This window comes from Parus major, chromosome 1 (genome assembly GCF_001522545.3).
Source record: "Parus major isolate Abel chromosome 1, Parus_major1.1, whole genome shotgun sequence".
NCBI classification, from domain to species: Eukaryota; Metazoa; Chordata; class Aves; order Passeriformes; family Paridae; genus Parus; species Parus major.
In genome coordinates this window covers 63,630,395-63,634,076 of record NC_031768.1, presented here as the reverse complement: position 1 = coordinate 63,634,076, position 3,682 = coordinate 63,630,395, and positions in this window count along the sequence as shown.

The following is a 3,682-nucleotide window of genomic DNA, read 5'->3' as shown; positions in this document are numbered from 1 at the left end:
CAGTGGTTTTAACTTCTTCAGGAGTTTCTCTTTGTTTTCTTGAATGTCAATCTATCACAAGTGTGCTTTGCTTCTCCTCCCATGTGAAGTCCACCACAGTCTTACTGAAACTTGCTTTAGACCAAAACACTCTTGATGAAGTCAAAGGCAGATGTGGCCCTCTTAGGCTGGCAGTTATTTGTTTTTGCTGCTGAAAATGCATGCTTTACTCCTAACTTTCATTTGATTGACATTAACAGCCTTACATTATTTTTTTATCATATTTTTCTCTGACATGTTAAGAAAAACAATAAAAACTTGAATATTTTTTATCCTATTAGAATATAGGTTGCCTCTTTTTTTTTGCATACAATAAGCAAAAAGATTTCCTTGCATCTCTCATTATAAGGCATTTCTCTATTTCTCAAAAGTTGTTGTCACTATTCTCTGCATTGTTTCCAAGTTTTCTCAACTTCTTTAATGCATGAGCTACTTATACAGACATTTGTTTTTAAGAAGAGTTGTTTGCAACTCAAACTACATTTCACATTCACTGTCACCATCATCAGCATCCTCATTGACAATATCAGCTACTAAGGACCAGATCATAAATTAAAGGAGCTTGGAAACTTCATGGATGTTTATGCTTTATAGATTGCCCAGAAGCATTAGAATGGTCAAGGTTGTCCTCCTACAGGTCCCTATCGTCTTCTTGTTCCAACAGACCAGGCTCATAGGAAGAAATGAGTCACTGGTACATTTGTTGCTAGTCTCTGCCCTGTCCTTATGAGGGAAAGAGCTTTGGATCCCCTCTCCACCTAGGAAGGAGATTATCTGCCATGCCTAAAGGGTAGAGAGCCATAACTCCTAATCAGAAGGACCTGTAACCACCTAGATCAAGAAATCCCTTAGTTTCTTGAAAATAACACTTTTTTCAGGTATTGTGCTCTACAGAAGGTGCATTGTAGCAGCACAATTTGGCTTCACACATTACATCACAAAAACAATGTATCTAAACAAAAGCAATGCATCTAAAACATTCTAATAAGTGGTGCCTCAAGCTGCTCACTGTTGCTTTTTCCCCATCTTTCCCCTTCTCCTTCCATTACTTTACCTACTCTAAAATTCTGGTTACAGTCTCTGGGAGAAGTGCTTTTTATGTCTTTGTAGAGGAGCTGGCACAATAGATCAGTCTGATCTAAACAAGACCTTTGAGTGATAGGCAAGGCTCATGAATAGTGATTATTGCTTCCAACCACTAGAGAACTCAGCACTTTTTCAGAGAAGTTGACCTACTTAAATTGTATATACAGGTAGTGCTGGCAGCCTTTTATTAAATTGCTCCAGCAAACAGTCAGAAAGAGAAGTGTGGAGGATACACAGCTATCCTGCAGGTCGAGATGTGCACAAGGAAATGAGAGCCTGCAATTATAGCACAGGTTTTGTATTGAGGCACTTTACTGAGAGCTTGAAATTGTCCTTATGGGAGTTGAGGGATCAAATGCAAAGTACTAACACTGTATCTTGTACCCAAGACAATTACTGGTTCTATGGACTAAAAGAGATGGAAAATTAACTATTCAGAGCAGGTCTACCTTGCCAAACATAGTTAATGTAATCCAGATTTAGCATAGACCCACACAGTGTGACAAGAATTTGGCTTTAGTTCAGTTTTTCTCTGACCCTCTGTCACTCATTCCCTGGATTTCAGGATCTCAGTTCATCTTCAAGGCCCTGAAAGGAGCTCCCAAGGTTTTTGGGAAAATTATACAGTGGTCCTGATCCGGGGTTTGAAAATGCTGATAGACAGCAAATCTACTTACAGGCTTTTAGTCTGCGTTCCCATCCTGAATTTTAACAGAAGACATGGGGGAAGAAAGTATAAATAGCAACCAATAATAACTGTGATGTTAAAGAACTCCCTTTCATAAATTAGCAAATTTTCTGAAAGGTAGAGGTAAAACACAAGCAAGAAAAAGAATAATCAAACACTATGTGCATACGTTACGTAAACTCAGTGGAAGAAGGAAAAGAGACAGATGTCACACTGAAAAATAAACCACTAGGGTGCCTATTAAAAGTGACAATACTCCTACAGGAAAATATTGCTGCCTTGCTGCAACAGACATTAGACAGTTTTCCATAAGCAAAAATAATTGTCTTGGTATTTAATGTCAACAATTTACCACCTCCTACAGAGATGTCAGCAAATACATACCCAATCCAAAACATTTTACATATGAAAACAAGAAGCCAAGTTAGGAAAATCAGTACTTGGCTGGATGAAATGCAATGGATCATGTGCTGTTAGAAAAGAGCTGTTGTTGAAGCAAACTGAGTTAGGGTCTTGTGGTAACTGGGGCTACTGGTAAAAATACACAGTACTACAAGTCAGTTTGTGCTAAGAAAGAAGGCCTACAAGGAATCAGGCCAGGTGTTCACAATAATATTTTTGGTTCCCTCACTTCTTTAGTGTCAAATGATTGATTTTACAGAAATGAAAATTTCACTGAGTTTTTGCTCATTAGTAAAAGCCTGAGAGATGAAACATGGAAAAATTGTTGCATGTTTCTGGAAATCATACTTGAAAGTAAGATGCTTCTTATTTCTATAAAAGGGCTCCCGTGTTTCCATAATGTGATAAAATGTCAGAGCCGTCTTTCTATTTACAATAATTCGGCTGTATTAAATATGTGGAGATATGTCTGAGCATTTTTTTGTCTCATTTTTGTTACAGGAAAAAATGGAAAGCCATAATCAACAGCAAGAGATGGAAAAATACTAATATCAGCAAGAGTACAAGCTCAGCAGAACGGGAATTTTCTACCTTGTAAATATGCAGCTAACATATTAATCACAAGGCTACGTAGCCTTGGCCAGGATCCAGGGATGAAAGATGCATTACTTTTGCCAACAGGGGACTCTTTACCTCCCCCAGCCATGCATGCTACCAAAAGATGCTGAGAATGGTTCTAAGAGTAGTAAAAGCAACAGAGATATAACATATTTAGTATATAAATATGAACTTCCATAGCACATACCAAGTCATGACAATATATATTATGGTTTATTTTCAAAAAGTGATTAAAGTATTTAATTATGTGCAGAGCATTATTTCAAAACACTGGGATTATTAAGTGTTGGGAACACAGTGATCTATTTTGCACACAGGCAAAAAAAAGTTGTGAAAAATTTCCAATAACACCATAGCTTGCAGGGGAGTTTGAATTTGCTTTGGCTGCACACAGCTTAAACATGATGCTGGAAGGTCAGGCAGTGCTCTTCTAAATGAATCTATCAGAATAAATGGAATTGCTTTGGATTTGCCCTGGATTCAGTTAAAGCGCGATCTGGTCTATGAAGTTCATCACGGTCAGTTATACAAGCTAAAATGAAATTCCAGGAAGTTCTTTGCATTCTTTCCTATTTTATTATGAAATTATTTAAGAATGAAAAAAGATAGTGCTAGGTTTCATTAGGGACTACAGATTTTAAGAGAAAGGTTGTTTATTTGTATGTTTTAGAATCTCATGCTCAACTCTAATCAATTGTAATTTAATTGTAATTGCTTTTTAAATTTCATTAAGCAGTGAAGTAAAAACAACTGTGGTCTAAAAGCTTTCCAGACTTCTCCTTCTGCCCAGGTCGATATCTGTTTTCCTACAGAGGCAGCAAGGACAGGGGAAGAAAGTCAAACCTGTGC